At 38.2% G+C, this 19691-nt stretch overlaps 1 protein-coding gene across 1 annotated transcript in view; it reads left to right on the top strand.

Annotated features, from left to right (window-relative positions):
* LOC128657429 (sulfotransferase 6B1-like) overlaps nucleotides 1-19691 on the top strand; it is an 86149-nt gene that overhangs the window by 13859 nt on the left and 52599 nt on the right. The gene's annotated exons all lie outside the window — the stretch shown is intronic.

Genomic DNA, 19691 nt, shown 5'->3' with positions numbered 1-19691 from the left:
CATAATGTAAACTTAGCTATGGTTATAATAGTTATGTACAGTATGTGTGTGTATGTTATATATATACAGTATATATATATATATATACATATACAGTATATATATATATATATATATATATATATATATATATTACACACACACACATATATATACACATAGAGGTTTGTACCTTTTTAAAAATATTCATTTTAGTGGTCCACGGGATTCAACATTGTGAGTTTAGTGGTCCTTGAGGTCTGAAAGGTTGGCGACCCCTGTTCTATAATGTTTACAAATTTATGCGTTATAGTGTTTCATATATAACTTGTCTACAAAGTTCAGAGGGTGTATAGAAGATGTTTGAAGAAAAGTGTGAGATTTTGATAGAATAAAATAGTTTTTAAAGGAATGTTTATCTTTCTATAGGCAATATTAGCAATGGAACACTTCAAAATGAGGCCTAGATAACAATTAACGGGATAGAAAGTTCAAAATTCAAATGTGCATGGATGAATTAAAATTTTAAATAGAAACATATTTGCAATATACTTTCATTATAAAAAAATGATTCTAGTAAAAGTTATTAATAGAAGCATTTTTGCTAATTGAAGTATATTGCAAAAATGCTTCTATTTAAAATTGAAATGCACATTTTAATTTTGACCTTTCTATCCCTTTAAGGGCCAGATTACGAGTGGCGTGCTAACAGTTACTCGCGAGCGATATCAGGTTTATCCTGGCTGTTTGCGCAAGTCGGATTAAGCGCTCGTATTACGAGTTGAAAGTAAACGTGCTCGAGCTCAATTTAAGTTAAATATATATATATATGTGTGTGTGTGTGTATATATATGCACATATGTATTTATATATGTGTGTGTGTGTGTGTATATATATATATATATATATATATATATATATATATATATATATGCACATATGTATTTATATATGTGTGTGTATATGTATATATAATAATTGGTTTCAACTATAGCAGTGGAGATAGAGCAATACAGCAGTATTCATATTATCTGCATAGATTGTGGCTTTAACAGGCAAAAACAGCTACTTCAAATGACAAAATAAAGGTAAAAGAGCTAACTGCAATGAGTAAAATGGATAATTGGAAACAGGTGTTTCCAATTATCTATTTTACTCACTGGAGTTAGCTCCTTTACCTTTATTTTGAAAAGTTTACAATATACTGTTCCTTTAATCCTGAAAATGAAAACTGGAGGGACAGTTTAAAAACACTCTAACATTATAGAATGTCCCTCTTGTAGCATATTGGGAGAGCTTGCAAATTTATAATTTGTTTTTCATAAAAGTAAAGGCACAGAACATCAGCAGAGGCACAAAAGGTTGTTTCTTGTCCTCAGCAACAACAGTTCTCCTTAGTCTAAATTCAATGGTAATAAAGACCACATATGTATTTGTATGGAGCTGACAGCCCATGTAGTTGTAAATGTTTTGCAGATGTTGTCTTCAACATAATTAACTCACCTGTCAAATGTTTCCCTTAAGTAGACAGGATTAGGAATCTAGGAGACGGATTAGCATGACATTGTCAGAACCCTGAGGAATATATGCCAATACAGTTGAGAGAATTGTGTTGCTAATGCTATGTTCCTGGCATGTACATTAATAAAGCTCACCTGTGGGACCATACTACTGTCAGATTATCATTCCTCTGGACCAGTGACGTGCGGTGAGGTTAGAGGATGGTGAGGCAGTAGCCATGATCTGCCCAAGAAACACATATATGAACCTTACTGATGTAGCTTAAATTTAAATGTTCTCTTACATAATTCAGATAGAAAATATAATTTTAAACAACTTTCCTATTTACTTCTTTTATCTAATTTGCTTTGTTCTCTTGGCATCCTTTATTTGAAAGCATACCTAGGTAGGCTCAAGAGCTGGGAGCTATCTGCTGATTGGTGGCTGCACATATACACCTCTAGCCTATGGCTTTCCATTGTTTTCCACTAGCTCCCCACAATGCATTGCTGCTCCTTCAGTAAAGGATACCAAAAGAATGAAGCAAAATATTAATAGAAGTAAGTTGAAACATTTGAAATTGTATAGGGACATATGGCAGCACTATTTTTCCATTAAAAAGAGACATGAAAAGGGTGTATAGCCTGAGAAGTTGTCTTATGCAACATACATGGAGCAAAATGAATGGAATAACTGAAAGAAAGGGGGAAGAGAGGGAGGGGAAAGAGAAGGAGAGAGGGAAGAGAGAGAGGGAGGGGGGAGAGAGAGGGAGGAAGGGGGAAGAGAGAAAGAGAGAGAGGGGGAGAGGGAGAGAGAAAAAGAAAGAAAGAAAAAGAGAGAGAGAGACAGATAGACAGGGGGGGAGACAGAGGCGGAGACATAGAGACAGAGGAGGGACAGAGAGAGAGAGAGAGAGAGATAAAGACGGGGGAGACAGAGAGACAGAGGGAGGGATGGAGGCCCGAGAGACAGAGGGGGAGACAGAGAGAGACAGAGGGGGGGAGATAGAGAGAGACAGAGGGGGGGAAGAAAGAGAGACAGAGGGGGGGAGACAGAAAGACAGAGGGGGGAAGACAGAGAGACAGAGGGGGAGAGACAGAGGGTGAAGGCAGAGGGGGATTCAGAGAGAGAGAGAGAGAGAGAGAGAGAGAGAGATGGAGACAGAGAGACAGAGGGGGGAGACAGCACATCCCTTCTTTGATTTTGTATGACATAATTCAATAATGTCACCAGATAATGCCTAACTGCATATTTAAATAGATACAGACATACTCTGTGTGTGTGTGTGTATGTGTATATATATATATATATATATATATATATATATATATATATATATATCAGCAGAATGCACAAATTTAATACCTATCAATACATACTTTAATTACACCAATGATTAAAGTTTCAAAGAAAAAACAAACAAACACAACTTACAACTTTGAAATCTCAGCCATATCAATGTACAAGTTACACAACACTTTAAGACCTGCCGTTCTGCTTAGAGAGCTGTAAATCATCCCCCCCCGGCACACAACACATGAACTTGCAACCACAGAGCAACCCATGTGACCTTCTGCTCTGCTATAAAGGGTGCCTAAAGTTATAACGGCTATGACTAGCAGCAGAGTACAGAGTTAACCCTGTGTCTGCTAATATGGGTTGCAGCATGTCTTGCAGCAGCACCCTCGCTCACCCGCCCCTAAAAACGGCTGGACTGGGAGTTGATTGGGATATGCAGATGATGGCCTTATGCTGTTGCCTTTATATTACATCACCTTGCCACGCGCCACCACACGATATCCTGCCGCATCTACACTGCACACTCAATAGTGAGTGGAGCTGGAGCCAGTTGGAGGTGATGAATATGTGGATCGGCGTCATCAACACCCGGTCCACATATTGCAGGGGGCAGGGCTGCGCTATATCAGCTGTTTAACAGCCAGACCAGGACTTACCTTGACTACACTTCACTGACATCACTGAGCTATCACCCGACAGTGTCCCCCAGCCCTTTACCGCACAAACTTGTCCGCCCTGGCCAGGCCTCCCCAGACAAGAGAGGCACCACCAATTGGCTGTTTGTTTAGCTCCATCTGGAGAGCCGCCTCTACTCGCACATCAAAAACTCTGTGATTAACAAGGTATAAGGCTGGGTTGTGGGTGTGGTAGATAGAAGTAAAAATGGCTTTTTTTTAACAAAACTGGACTGTAACTTTTAGAAACACTCCTCATAGTGTAGAAAGTTTAATCCAATTTAACATAAAAACAGATAAAACAATCCCCCTGAGTAATGCCTACTCACAAGATAGAACCTCAATCATATGAGGTAAGGTATGCAGACCAGGGCCTCCATTACATATGCAGCGTCGCCTGCAAAATCCTCCGCCGCCAGATTTTACGCGATTTTGGTATTACATATACGTGTAGCATACAAGTTACGTGCGTATATTTCACCCTTTGGACGTATTTTTTTTAGCCATAGACTAATATATAAAACCCGCGCAATTTGGTATCCAATATACAGCGTAAGGACTTACACGTGCAGAATTCAGAAAATCTACTCCATTCTCATCTCGCCATATATTGCAGGCACAGCAACCCTTGCACTGACTAGAAAAAGCGGCGTAACTCCCTGGAAGCCTTAACAAATGCATACATTTAAGCAGCATCTCAAGGTTAAAGGGACAGTATACTATGATATTGGTTTTTTAAGGTTTATTTCTGTATTTGAAATAGTGTGAAGCCACAACATAATCAAATGGATTGAGCTTGTAGGTACTTTATCACATTGTGGACATATACTTGCTTATTTACTTTAAATTTCTTCTCAAAACAATCAACAATACTTGGAGGAGAGAACAATGGGAAATCATAATTGTATTACCTTCATCTATTTAGAACCCACTGGAGTGTAATTTATTCTAATGTTAACACAGCTTGGCATTGATGCCAAAATATATAAAGGGACAGTCAAGTCTAAAGAAAACCTTCTTGTTTTAAATAGGGCATGTTATTTCAAACTACTTTCAGATTTAATTCTAACACTTGCTTTGTTCTCTTGGTATTCTTATTTGAAAGCAAAACCTAGGATGGCTTATATGATAATTTCTAAGACCTTCTTGAAGGCTGCCTCTTTGCAATTGTGTCAAACCAATCACAGACACCACAACCTCTCACCTGCAGCCTTAAAACACCTGATAATGCCCACCCTATCAGTAACATCACTACTATATATACCAATGTGTTAATTTATATTGGATGTGAGATACATTGATTTACATCTTGGAAGTGAATATTACTATATGTACCCTTCATAAGCAACTATTGTGGATGTGAGTTATAGTACAAGAATATGTCATAAACATGATAATATTAACTTTTTTTTGCCATTTCCACACAGGTCTTATTATATGTTTTAACAATATTAGTGTACTAAAACACACCTCACATGGATGTGGATGACAATTATATGGTAAATAACAGATACAAGATTTATGGTGAACTATAAGAATATTTATTTCTTTTTTGGCATCTTGGATGAGGGAGCTGAGGTGACTGTAGTGGATTGCCTTGTTCTCCTGGTTTGAGAAGATTCTGATGTTTCTGCTGGTGTGCTGGCCACAGATGATAGGCTGGAGGCAGTGTCCTGCTGGTGTGTAAAGTGCTCAACCAACACACCCAAGAGTTGATTTTGTTCTCTCCATCTATTGTCCATTTGCATCTGCATATCAGACAGAATTCGCATCATCTGGGATTGGTTATGAACACTTGCACTTAACAATGCTGCCATGTCCCTCTGTAGCTCTATGCTACTTTGTTGTCTCCTCTCTTGGCTCTTGATGAACCTTTCATGGTTCCTGAAGAACCACTCTTGGCCTCTTTGGATGTTCTCCGTGCTTGTTATGAGCCTCCTCTGGAGTGCAATGTATTCCTCACCCAGGGGTGAATACAATGCACCCACAGGCTCTTGAGCAGCGGGCTTCAAGGTGCTTGTGGGGCAGGGTCACCTGCATCTGCTGTTGCTTGAGGTGCAGGGCCAGCTTCAACTGCTGGTTCATGTGGTGGTCCAGCTTCAACTGCTAGTTCATGTGGTGGACCAGCTTCAACTGCTGGTTCATGTGGTGGGTCAGCTTCAACTGCTGGTTCATGTGGTGGTGAGCCAGCTTCAACTGCTAGTTCATGTGGTGGTGGGCCAGCCTCAACTGCTGGTTCATGTGGTGGTGGGCCAGCTACAACTGCTGGTTCATGTGGGGCAGCTGTACAATCTGCTCTATTTCCATCCGCCAATGGTGGAGCTCGTCTAATTGCTGAGGATGGTGGAGCTTGTATGGTTGGTTGATAGTACCAATGATGACGAGTGTGTGACCACTCAGCCTGAGATTGTGTTGTGTGTGTGTGGGGGGGGGGTAAATACATCGAACCTTTCTGGCTGTCTTGGCTCTCCCTCAAAGCCAAAGGGAGGATATTCCTCTGGCCAGGAATCTTGCCAGGGGTCATATGGCAATGGTGGTGGCATAACTCCCGGGCCCTTAACTGAAGCCATCCAACCATGCTCATGACTGGGAGCATACTGTTCTTGCGGTTGTCTGAAGGGTGGTGGTGGTGGCATGGATGTTTGCATCCTTGTGACAGGAGGTTCTGTGAAGGAGTCGAAGAATGAGATGGATTAGTAAAGTCATATATATGTCCATGTAGGCATACAATATACATTGATACATGCTAGGGCCTATACTGATTCTCATGTCAAACTCTATAACATGTGTCCTGTGTTAATCTGAGACATGTTAGTATTGCACTATTCCACCTCATATCATGAATTGCATTGTGTTAAGTAGCATTAATGTCAAATATAATTGTAGATGTTTTTGTTAGTAGGCCAAATACCATGCTCCTCATTGTGTACATGAATGTGTAATATTAAAGGATGTTATAGCTCAAATACATATAATACTGATGTTACTCACCAGCATGATGTGCTGTGGTTGCAGCCCCTGAGTCACGAGCCCCTGGAAGTCCACGGACTGCTGTGATACTCAGCGACCTGCGTATCATCTCCTGCTAGGTGTTATACTCTATGTCCAGGGATGGACCACCACCTGTTCCCCTCTGGTGCATAGCTTCCTGCCCCATCTTTTCTTTGACCCACCTCTTGCAGTCATTCCACCGCTTTTTCAGGCCCTCAACAGTCCTCCTCTGCGGGGCCACACTGTTGACGGCATCCTCTACCGCCAACCATGCGTTTTTTCTCCTTTTGGCACTGCCTTTGCCCTTCTCCTGCCCGAAGAGGGCACTGTAATTGTCCATGATGGCCTGGACTAGGGCAACATGAGAAGTTGGGACATCTCAGCCTCTCATCCTCCATGGACACCTGGCTTGCTCCCTGTGATGTCCCTGGTGTGGGTTCCTCCCTATCCTCTTTCCCCCCCCCCCCCTTCTGTCCCCATGTGCACCCTCTGTCCCTCTCCTAGATGTGCCTGGTCTCTGGGGCTCTCAGGCATCTCCCCTCCCATCATCCCTTCTAGCTCTCCCTCTCCCCACTCCACTTGCTCCCTGACGGGGACCCCACTGCTCCTCCTGTCCTCTCCAATACTCCTCTCCCTGCCACTCATCTCCCCTCCTCCCCTCCGCCCTACCTCTCCCTGCCATCCTCACACTAAATCACACCTACTCCCAGTTCAAACACACACAATCACAACCAAACACTCAGCCTATCACACTGTGAAATTCAAATAAAATGTTTGAGGTGTTAGAAAAAAAGTGTGGTGTATTTGTATATGTATGTATGCAAAATGTGTGCAATATGTAAAAATATGTGTAAGTGTACAAGCTTAATCAAACAACAATGCGACCTAACTAACTCCTCTGTTTGCGCCTCTCTCTCTACTCTGACTAATCCTCCACTCCAGTGTAGTGTGCTGTAGCTCAAAGAACAATCCAAACACACTGAAGAAAATGGCAGCTGGGCATGGGTTTATATATGAATTTTGAGTAGCGTAATTACGCGTCGCATTAAGATTTGAAATCACCTAATTTGCATAAAACTACTCTTTATTGACACTTTCCGTGGACAAAATACTTGCGTAAGTTACTTGCAACGACTAAAATGTGTATTTGCGCACATTTCAGAAGATCGCCAGTTTGTCCTACTTACACCAGTTTAGCATCTAACGGCACAGTATATGTAATACCCCGATGTGCGAGGTGAAATTATGGGCGGCACGGGTTCCCACACTTGCACCGAAACCTGCCCCGTATATTTGATCACACCAGTAGTGTGCTGTAGCTCAAAGAACAATCCAAACACACTGAAGAAAATGGCGGCTGCGCATGGGTTTATATATGAATTTTAAATAGCGTAATTACGTGTCACATTTAGATTTGAAATCGCGGTTCATTTTTAAGAGTGTTAGCCTAATTTGCATAAAACTATTCTTTATTGACACTTTCCGTGGACAAAATACGTAATGAGTAAGCTACTTGCGACGACTAAAATGTGTATTTGCACACATTTCAGAAGATCGCCAGTTTGTCCTACTTACGCCAGTTTAGCATCTAACGGCACAGTATATGTAATACCCCGATGTGCGAGGTGAAATTACGGGCAGCATGGGTTCCCACGCTTGCGCCAAAACCTGCGCTGTATATTTGATCGCACCCCAGAACGGCAATCTGATGGATACAATATACTTGCGTCTGTGTTAGCAAAGCCCAATGTTTTGATCCGGGAACACCGCAAATACCTATTATTAAAGGCTTAATTGGCTACAATAGTAACACGCAGGAAAACCACAACCAAGCAAGGTAAAACAACCAGTGTGTGCTGCAACGTGACGTAAGGTGTGTGTGGCCGAACGCGTTTCACGGAACTCGTCCGCTTCGTCAGAGACTTAATAGACACCCACCTTACTATCTGTCTATTTACGGACAACGGGTTTGGTCACGCCTCCCTATGTCACTCAAAATTCCCATCAGCTCTCTTAAAAATAGATACAATAATGCAATACTGGGAAGCTACAATAGGGAATGGCAATTAAAAATAGCAACAATTACTTGTGTATTGTAGCTGATGCAAACAGATCTAGCTTATATTCTTATTGATTTGACTATAAGAGAGCGAATTCATATGTTATTATCCAAGGCTCAAAGATAACAATAATAAAAAATGCACAAATATTCTAAATAAATTCATAATACATACATCATACAAAGTATCAAACCTATCTTATAAACACTCAAATTCTGATATTCTACAATTTCTATAAATACAATTCTTAACTAATGATTGATTAAAATAAAAATTGCACTAAAAAATGTTGAGTTAGTTAAAAAGACCTTCACGGACAGATATTCATGTTACTGATATTTCATATTCATATTTTTGAATAATTCATCTTTTGATCAGATAAAAGTTTATAAATTAAATAAAATTTTATTAACTATACTTAATACTGTTAAACTCAGATTAGGAATGCTTGGATATCCACTTACCTATTCATCCCCAGAGGTTCAAGTGTTTGAAGGGAGTGGATCCAGAATGTCTCCCTTTGTCTGAGAAGCAGCATTCTGTCACCCTTTCTCTCATCCAGTACTACCTGATCTATTGCCTTGAATCGTAAACAAGAGGGATCATTTTGATGGAATTCTCTGAAATTGTCAGTTACCCCATGAGACACATCCCCGCCCCTCTCAATATTTTTAATGTGATCTGTGATCCTTCTCTTGATAGTCCTCTTTGTTCTACCTACATATTGACGTGGCAGGAACATTCCAAAATAATAGTGTTTACAATATCATTATATAAACTTGGGCTCTCTTTTTGAAAATATAAGAAAAAGATGGATTCTAAAGTCAATCTAATCGTAAAGTTATATAAAGTAGAAACCCAATATCTAATTTTTTGCCAAAGTTGAAATATCTTTGGACAGTACCATATCATGTGACAAAGATCTACTAATGGCATTCTACATCATGGACATTCTGGGGTTGTAGCTGGATACATTTTATTCAATCTATAGGGAGTTATATAATAATTATTAATAATTTTCAAATGAGACTCCTTCCAAGACGTAGAGATTAAACAACGATTGAGGGCTAAGAAACTTAGTCTAATTTTATCGGAATCTAAATCTGGGCAGATATATAGACATCTGTTAATAATATTTCTGAGAAAAAGGCATCGCCCAGAATACATTTTATAAAACACATCTCAATGTCAGACCAAGCTAACGAAAGAGGGAGACAGAAATTATGCATATTACAAAATGTCGCAATTGCAGATATGCAAAAAAGGTCTTATTAGAAATATCATAGTGCTGAACTATATCTTGAAAAGATAATATCTGTCCATCCCCTGACAAAATCTGTGATATTGTAATAATATTATTTTCCTTTAAAGATAAAAAAGCCTTATTATGAATCCCTGGTATAAATTGTGGGTTTCCTATAATAGGGAGAAAATCCGAGAAGCTTGGATCTATCTCTAAAAGACTGCAACATTTCTGCCACGCCAAAACAATATTTTTAAAAGATATGAGACTATGAACATTGGCAGGTAATGATTTGGGTGGACAGTGCAGGATTGCCTTTAAAGAAAATGGAGCAATATAATAACTTTCCAAATAGAAAGAAGAAAAAGTACTGGCCTCTGTGACCCAATCTATTGCTACCTTTATCATAGCAGCCCAATTATATAATTTAAAATTAGGTAGAGAAAGTCCAGCCATATCTTTTTTTTAGCATCAACCTATCTGAGGAAATCCGCGGCTTTTTACTCCCCCCCCCCCCAGATAAATCTAGAGATCCAAGAATATAGTTTATTTAAATCTTTGTTAAGTATAAATACTGGTAAATTTTGCAGAGGATAAAGGAGTCGAGGAAAAATAATTGTTTTTATTAGATTGACACAAGCTATCAAGGATAGTGGAAAAGCAGCCCACAGTACTAGATCTGATGTTATTTTATTAAACAATAAGTGAAAGTTCAAGCTATACCACTTTTTAGGATTTATATTAATCAGTATACCTAAATATTTGATAGTATCCACCGTTCTTGTAGGCTATCTACTGATTTTTTTAATCCATAAGAGCTCACGTTTCTGAAAATTGATCCTATATCCCAAGAATAGACTAAACTCATGAAGACATTTGAGAATCAGAGGGATTGATTGTCTAGTATCATTAAGAAAAAGCAATAGGTCATCCGCATAGAGTAAAATCTTAACACTACACCTTTCATCTTTTCTCTTAATTTAATAGCTAAGGGCTCAAGAGCAATATTAAATAAGAGGGGCGCAATGGACAACCTTGCCGTGTTCCTCTTTTCAATATAAGTTTGGAAGATAAAGAGTTATTAATCAAGAGAAAAGACGTTGGAGAACTATAACGTTTCTGAACAAACTGCACAAACTGGTTCTTAACCCCAAAATTATTTAAGGCCTTCAAGAGGTAACCCCAGGAGATAGAATCAAAGGCCTTTTTAGGTGGTAAGGTAAAGTGAGAAGTGCAATATCCTGAGAACGTTTATTTTTATCCTTATTATTTCTTTCCATATTCTAACAAAAATCTATAAATGTAGTCACAGTCCGAATGTGTTTAGTAGAATTTCTAGAGAGCATAAAACCCACCTGATCCACATGTATAATTTTATCAAGTATCACAATAAGCCTCTTAGCAAGTATGGAAGATAATAATTTATAATCCGTATTTAGTATGGATATAGGTCTATATGAGGCCGGATCTTCAGGGTTTTCCCCTTTTTTAAGAATTAACTTGATATTTGCTGCAGAAAAATATGTGGACATAGGATTTTCCTCTAATAAATTTCTAAAATTCCACCGGAAGGCCATCTGGCCCCGCAGCTTTATTTAATTTGAGATGCCCTATTGCTTAACTAATTTCTTCCTCCTTAATTGATGCATTCAACGTCCGGCAATCTTCCTCCGAGATCTGTGGTAATTTATTACTCCGTCAGAATTTATCTTGACTAGCAGAGTTACTATCTATATCTGTATAAAGTAATTGATAAAAATCAAAAAATCCTTTACTAATCTCCTCTGTTTCTATATGTCTAGTATTACCTATTTTAATAGCTGATATGTAGTTTCTTTTTTTTTCTATTTTTTACAAGTCTAGCAAGATGTTTAGTGGAACATCCATGAAATCCTCTAAAGTGTAAATTGATTTTTAACTCTTGTTCCATTGACTTTTGTTTAAAAAATAGATCTCTCGACTTTCTAGCATCTAGATAGATATTCCAATTTATACTTGTTTGCTCTAACAGATATTTTCTATATGTATTCCTCACCTGGTTGGTAAGTTGAATTTCGACCGGCCTCTTTTTTTTTTTTTTTTTAAGATAATCATGTAAGCTTTGATTTCACCCCGAAGTACCGCTTTGGCGGTTTCCCAAAAGATTTCAGTTTTATTAAAAAAATCAATATTAAAACTGCAAAAATCTTTTCACTCCTGCTTTAACCACAAACAGAATTTGACATTATTATGCAGGAACAGTGGGGAAAAAAAATCTATCCATTTTATTTTCAACTTTATTTTCAGGAAAAAAAATAAGTGAGATAATGGCATGATCTAAAATTGATATATCACTAATAGAGGTATGTATTTTCCGAATAAACAAGGATTCCGAGATTAAAAATAAATCGATTCTTGAAAATGTTTTAAAGGATTTAGATTTGCAGGTGAATACCTGCGAGTCTGGATTCCTAAGCCTCCAAATATCACTCAGTTTGAGAAAATGACACATTTTCCTAAACAATTTTGCACTTCTATTATAGGATTTCAAATTTTTACCCGAAAGTCTATCTAATACAGGACATGGGGTTAAATTAAAATCACCACCAATTATAAAATTTTCTTTAATTAAAGGAAACATTTTAACTTGAATTTTTTTCCAAAATTCAGGGGATGCGTTATCAGCCCATAAATATTATATAAAACAAATTTAGTATAATTAATTAATACCTGTGAGATAATAAACTGGGCTTCTGGGTCAATTTCACTATTAATAACTGAGTATTCTAGATCTTTATTAAATAGTATCGCTACCCTGCATTTTCTATTAAAAGAGGGAGCCCCAATAACCCTTCCTACCCATTTAATCCTTAATTTGGAAGCTTCTACCTCATTCAAGTGCGTCTCCTGTAGAAAAACAACATCTGGTTTATCCTTAGCCAGATGTTTATTAATGAGCTTACGTTTAGCTGGGGAGGAGATTCCTCCAACATTCCAAGAAAAGATTTTAAATTTATTCATGTAGAAAAATAAAAATCTGGTGTATACTCATTCTAAGAGACCAGACAAGAGGGGGAGAGAAGGAAGGAAGAAAAAAAAAAAAAAAGAAACAATACATTTAAAATAAATGCAATACAGATACCTACAACATTGCCCATATAAATCACAAATCTTCTGTAGTAGACTAATGCTTTGTAATAACAAGCTATTATATATTTAGATGGTATTGGCAGACATAATACCTCCACCATAGATAATAGTAGCATAAACTCTATAAAGCTCTTTTTGACTCAATGTAGTCCTTCACTTCGCTAACATTATTAAATATCAAACTACTACCATTATTCTCTAGTACAATTTTGGTTGGGTAGACTAGACGGGCTTTAGGACCCTTATTTATCAGCTGAGTGCAAAAAGGGGCCATCAATTTTCTCTTTGAGGATGTTTAATTTGAAAAGTCTTGAAAGAGTAATATCTTATTTTTAACTCTATGAGTTCTTTCGACCTCAAGGGGAAGCTTCTGAGGGGGAAACCCTAATGCTTGCGGGAGTAATACCGAGGTGACTTTAATTAAATCTTCAAATTCAGGGTTTTCTGGGAGCCCAATTATTCTTAAATTATTACATCTTGCTCGGTCTTCCATTTCATCTAAACGTATCTGTAAGCTATTAATTTTCACCTCTAGTTTCTGTAATGTAGATTCTTGCGAGTTAGCTAGATCCTCCAAGTCGGATACTCTATTTTCAGCAAATTGTCTCACTTCAGAAGTAAGAGTTATCAGATCAGTGGAGATACTAGATAAGTCTTTCTTAATACTATTAAACTGGGGTGTAAACAACTCAGTTATTTGTACAAGAAGGGACTGCATATCCATTCTGGAGATGGATAAGTCTAGGCTAGGGTCAGTATTTGCCTCATTAGTTTTGGTTCTTTTGTCTTTTGCTTTTGCAGGCATTGTGGGCGAATTTACTTTTGCCTGCGTGAAGAATTTATCCATAGGATCTAATGATATATAATAAAGTGAAAACCCTAGGCGAACCCAGTAGAGAAAATTTATCTCTGTGAATAGGAAATTAAGAGTGTCGATAGGGATATATATATATATATATATATATATATATATATATATATATATATATATATATATATATATATATATATATATAAAAAAAACATGGAAGGGAACTGCACTCCAAGACCGGATCAGGTACACATCCTGTGACTCAGCAACATCCAGCCCTGGGTGCTAAATAGCACTCCAAAAAAGCTGTGATGTCACCAGAGCCACAGGCAGTTAACCCCAGTCCGGAATGGGTGCAAGAAACAAGGGGGATTACAAATAAAAAGTAATACAACACATAGAAACACCCAGCACTCACCAGCTAGCTCACAGCTAAGATAAAATCACAACTGGAAAGGTTAGTCACCGCATCTGGCCAAATGGGAAAGCACAGGCACCACGTCAAGGTCCTTTCCATTGCCTGAGTCCCTAACACAGCCACACCATCATGCGAGCTCACAAAGCCAAACAGACTGAGAACAAAGAAGGGGTGCACAGGTGGATGTAATCACCCATAGAAAATACAAAACATGGAAGGGAACTGCACTCCAAGACCGGATCAGGTACACATCCTGTGACTCAGCAACATCCAGCCCTGGGTGCTAAATAGCACTCCAAAAAAGCTGTGATGTCACCAGAGCCACAGGCAGTTAACCCCAGTCATGGATGATGCACACACATATATATATATATATATATATATATAAACATACACACACATAAATAGATATATTGGGCGAGATTACATTCTGCATTACTGCTACCCGTAAATTCACCTCACACATCGGGTGAATCACATAACCCGCGCCGCCAGAAGATATACTGCCGTAAGTTGGGAAAAACTGTTGAGGTTCAGAAATGTGTGCAACTACACATTTCTGGCGTTACCAGTAACTTACGCCAGTATATCATCATGCACGCGTAACTGAAAAATAAAAAAAAAGTTGAAATTGCATGTAAAAATCTAAACCGGACAAAAAAAAATTAAACCAACACGTCAAAACCCCTAAACCGCCAGCCACCCACATCGCAAATACTAAATAAACATATTAACCCCTAACCCGCCATCCCCCACATCGCAATAACTAGTAAAATGTATTAACCCCTAAACCGCCATTCCCCCAGAATGCAAACTACTATATAAACCCTTAAACTGCCAACCCCCCACAATGCAAAGCAGCTTGTCTGCTGTGGAGTATATGTGATCGCTCGATAACACAAAAAATTGTCAACGCTGGGTTTTGCACCCAGCTTCACATATGTGATTGCACCCATTATATATAGGTGGATTGGAGCCCTTTGCAATCACATAGATGAAAACATGAAAAATCATATTTATGCAATATTCATATTTAATAAAGTGGTATGCTTTTGTATTTACTGTAAATATTTCACATTCATATTATAGCAGAATATGTTCTAAGAATTTTTAAATATATATTCCTATATATATATATATATATATATATATATATATATATATATATATATATATATATATATATATATATACCTACTGTATATATAATTATATATATATACTGTATATATATATATATATATATATATATATATTTGTACCAAAATACCACCAGATATATGTAGAAATATGTATTTAATAATAAATAGAACATAATCTGCTATGTGAAGAACATTGGAATAAGAAATATTCATTTTCATGTCAAATTAGTGCATTTGAGAATATGCAATTGGGTTTGCGTGTGAGTAGGGTGTTAGGTTTTTTCTCACTGTTTTTGCTCCATTGATATTTACGGGGAATACATTAATGTGGTCGAGGTATTCTAAGTTTGGTTTTTTGCATGCATCGGATTAAGGCACAAACAAACTTTTTACTTCCAACTTGTAAAACAAGCGTTACCCTACGTGAGCAAAAAGCTTACTTCTAGCTGAGTTAGCATGCACGTGGGAACGTTAAATACCTCTAAATTGGTTATGTGTAGGCTTTAACCAGCTCCAGTTATGCCGAAGATAAGCCAGGACATAGTATAGGAAAAGCATTACTGTGGTCCCAATTTAGGACTGTCCCGTAGAATATGAAACTATTTGGGGTATTTAGAAAAGTCTCTAATGTTTTCAAATTTTTCATTATCTGAACAGAATTATTCTGAGAAATACATCTAATTTAATAACGCTCCCTACACATGATTCTATACGGTATAAATACACATGCTGGTGTTTCACATTAACCACATGTAGATGAGTAACAACAACAAAGAGTACTATTACCAGTAAGAAATATTTGTGTAAATCAATTTAAGAATTAATATGCAAATATATCTCAGCAACCATAGAGCTGAAAAAACACATTCATACCATATATTTATTAGAATAACAATACAATCATACAAAGAGGGTATAGCAAACGAGAAGTAAAATCAGCCAGAATGGCTGCCTTACAAGGCCGGAAGGCCGATAGCGTCAGGTAATACAAATTTAACCAAATCAGCCAGTAAATATATAGATTTAAGACTAAGAGAATACTTAATGTTACCCTCATACATTCGTGACACAATGGAAGTACTACAAGTACTTGATGATCTCCATGTAACTGAATCGACCTGGTTGGTAACCATGGATGTTGAGTCAATTTATACCAGCATTCGCCATGAAGATGGCCTCAAAGCAGTTATTTACTTTTTATCTACCAATGCGAACAACAATCAAACACACAATGCTAATTTTATTAAAGACCAAGTCCAAAATCCAAGAGAAAACTCAAGAAGAAACTTGCCCTAGACTAATTACCACATATAATCCCCAGATGTGACAGATTATTGGGATTATGAACTCACAATGGCATATACTACAAAATGATGCCACCTTAGCACCACTGATAGGTCAGAAAATAACAACAGGGTATATAAAAGACCCAGAAATCTAAAGGAGCAGCTAGTCCAAAGCCACTACGTTCATATCCCTAAGAAAATACCTAAAGATCCAGGAATGTACCCCTGTGGTTCTTGCTCTGCATGCACCTATGTGACAAAAATCAAACAGATCACAGATAAAACGGGGAAAATACATAAACTGGAACAACACTATACATGTCTATCTTCTGGAGTGATTTATATCCAATGTTCTTGAAAAAAGGTTTATGTAGGCATGACAACCTGAGAGGTGAGAGTAAGGATTCTGGAACATGCCAATAACATTAAAAACTCTAAAAAAAGATTTATCCAAAGGTAAAACCCTAACCTCTTATAATTACATAAGAGCTTACCCACAGATCTACGTTATGCTGTCAAACAGAAAATATCGTTGGGCATAAGAGAGGGCAACTTGGAAGAAGCACTTCTACGAACAGAATGTAGATGGATATATCTACTAGATGCTTTACAACCTAAAGGACTCAATGAGAGCAATAATTATTATGTTTACCTATAAAAATCTTTCCATATCCTTACATTTTTTAAGATAACATGCAATATAAACCAAAGAACAACTCATAGTTCATATTCTTCTTCAGCACACCTTCACAGCAACACTCATTAACTAAGATTTATTTTTAAAAGATTTTTCTTTTTGTATAGCACATTCACAGTTATTAGCTATTTTTTTTTTAAAAACACATATTCACAGATATTATTGTGACCACTTTCATCTAATTAGTGGAACTCAGCTCATATTGTGCACAATACACCTTACAATTTATTAACTTCAGTGTATGTATGTCATATTTAAGTTTTGCACATTAATTTTTCTCACTCTTATTGTTTTAATTTTTGTTGCCACCTTGTTATATTTTTATATCGCATTTTACCAGATAGGTATAAAACCTTATAATCTGATAAATATATAATCACACTAGATATAAATGTCCATACACTTCACTAACTTTTATTTAACTATTGGGTCCTATACAAGTTTTTCAACTTGACATTATTAAAACAATTCCAAATAACATTTTTCAACTAATCTCATAATTAAAAAAAAATCCTTCTACAGCATTATGTAACAAGACATACGGAGGAGCCTAGTGTAATGAACACCTCTGTATATGTATATAGCGGCCCGGGTGCCCTCCTCCTTACACACAATTGGCAGTATGATGTAGTTATAATACACAGTATAGATATCTCTACTTATAAAAACTATCTAACTAAATTAATCATCATTGCAATAATCATTGGAGCCATACAATTCTTGCCTGACGCAAAGACAAGTAAACATAATATGTGGTTTGCACAAAATATGTAATATTTCTAAATCGTAAATGTAGAATTCAAGTGACTACCAAGTAATGAGACACTCGCAATTATTGTAAGTTTAACCCAAATATTTTATCACTAGTCCTAAAGGCCGTGTACATGGGCCATTTTTTGCAGTACAGTGGTTCCACCCCTTGCTCTCTCTCTATCCCCCCTCTCTTTTGCTCTCTCTCTATCCCCCCTCTCTTTTGCTCTCTCTCTCCCCCCTCTCTTTTGCTCTCTCTCTCCCCCCTCTCTTTTGCTCTCTCTCTCTCCCCCTCTCTCTATTTTGCTCTCTCTCTCCCCTCTCTTTTGCTCTCTTTCCCCCTCTCTTTTGCGCTCTCTCTCCCCCCTCTCTTTTGCGCTCTCTCCCCCATCTCTTTTGCGCTCTCTCTCTGCCCACTCTTTTTTGCGCTCTCTCCCCCCTCTCTTTTGTGCTTTCTCTCCCCCCTCTCTTTTGCGCTCTCTCTCCCTCCTTTCTTTTGCACTCTCTCTCCCCCCTCTCTTTTGCACTCTCTCTCCCCCTCTTTTTTGCGCTCTCTCTCCCCTTCTCTTTTGCGCTCTCTCTCTCTTTCCTCTCTTTTGCGCTCTCTCTCCCCCCTCTCTTTTGCACTCTCTCTCCCCCTCTTTTTTGCACTCTCTCTCCCCCTCTTTTTTGCACTCTCTCTCCCCCTCTCTTTTGCGCTCTCTCTCTCTTTCCTCTCTTTTGCGCTCTCTCTCTCTTTTGCTCTCTCTCCCCCCTCTTTTGCTTTCTCTCTCTCTTTTGCTCTCTCTCCCCCCTCTTTGGCTTTCTCTATCCCCCCACTTTTGCTCTCTCCCCCCTCATCTTTGCTCTCTCTTCCCCCCCCCCTCTTATGCTCTCTCTCCCCCTCTTTTATGCTTTCTCTCTTCCCTCTCTTTTGCGCTCTCTCTCCCACCCACGTCACACGCGGCCCTGCCTGCATCAAATAGGCCCCATATGCCTCTATTTATCAAGGTCTAGCAGACCTGATCCGACAGTGTGGATCAGGTCCACCAGACCTCGCTGAATTCGGCGAGCAATACGCTCGCCGTATTCAGCATTTCACCAGCAGCTCACAAGAGCTGCTGGTGCAATGCCGCCCCCTGCAGACTCGCGGCCAATGGGCCGCCAGCAGGGGGTGTCAATCAACCCGATCGTACTCGATCGGGTTGATTTCCAGCGATGTCTGTCCGCCTGCTCAGGGCAGGCGGACAGGTTATGGAGCTGCGGTCTTTGTGACCGCTGCTCCATAACTGCTGTTCTGGCGAGCCTGCTGGCTCACCAGAAACACGGGGCATCAAGCTCCATTTGGAGCTTGATAGATAGGCCCCATAGTATCTACTCAATATCCGCTTAACTGGTTCTATACTTACCTAGTATCATTTCCCTTTGCTTCATATTACCTTGTTACTAAGTATTATATAGGAGAGTTTAAGTGTTTTTAACCTTGTATGATTGTATTGTGATTATAATAAAGATATGGTATGAATGTGTTTTCAGCTCTATGGTTGCTGAGATATATTTGCATATTAATTCTTAAATTGATTTACACACATTTCTTAGGGGTAATAGCACTCTTTGTTGGTGTTACGCCTTTTGTAACTCATCTACATGTGAGTATTTCTAGTGCAGTATTACCCCCCTTCACTTGATCCTTGATAAAAATTGAATAATTAAATTTAGCACCTTTAGGTCAT

Source organism: Bombina bombina, chromosome 4, assembly GCF_027579735.1.
Source record: "Bombina bombina isolate aBomBom1 chromosome 4, aBomBom1.pri, whole genome shotgun sequence".
Lineage (NCBI taxonomy): Eukaryota > Metazoa > Chordata > Amphibia > Anura > Bombinatoridae > Bombina > Bombina bombina.
The sequence above is the reverse complement of the archived record's forward strand: the minus strand, read 5'-3'. Positions and strand labels throughout refer to the sequence as shown.